The sequence below is a fragment of the Buceros rhinoceros genome, unplaced genomic scaffold, assembly GCF_000710305.1.
Source record: "Buceros rhinoceros silvestris isolate BGI_N320 unplaced genomic scaffold, ASM71030v1 scaffold42022, whole genome shotgun sequence".
Classification (NCBI taxonomy): Eukaryota; Metazoa; Chordata; class Aves; order Bucerotiformes; family Bucerotidae; genus Buceros; species Buceros rhinoceros.
In genome coordinates this window covers 3,576-3,983 of record NW_010399084.1, presented here as the reverse complement: position 1 = coordinate 3,983, position 408 = coordinate 3,576, and positions in this window count along the sequence as shown.

Below are 408 nucleotides of genomic sequence, written 5' to 3'. Positions count from 1 at the left end.
TGGCAGGATGTACTACAGCAAAGTTCTATTCCACCATATAAACAGGTGTTAAGGTAAGAGTCGTCCTCTCAGTGAGCCAGACATTTCATTCTAAAAATTCTCTGATGAGGCCAGAGCACATTCTGTCAGCTGATTTCTGCTTTCAGAAAACTCAGTGTTCTTTAGGCTCTCAGTAGCTTGCTTGAATGTGCCTTCTGTCAGGCTGCTCTTCTTCCATTGCTGGGTGCCCTGTTGTACCCATTCCACGACCTTTCCATGAGAACAGCCTTCCTGAGAGCTGTAATATTGTCAAGAAGCGGTAGGGCAGATTAAAGCTGTCAGCGTGTCTTTGTACTGTCACCAGCATGAGGTGACATAAGGCATCGTGTGAGATTCCAGCTCAAAGCTGGTCACAGCAGTCTCTGTTTA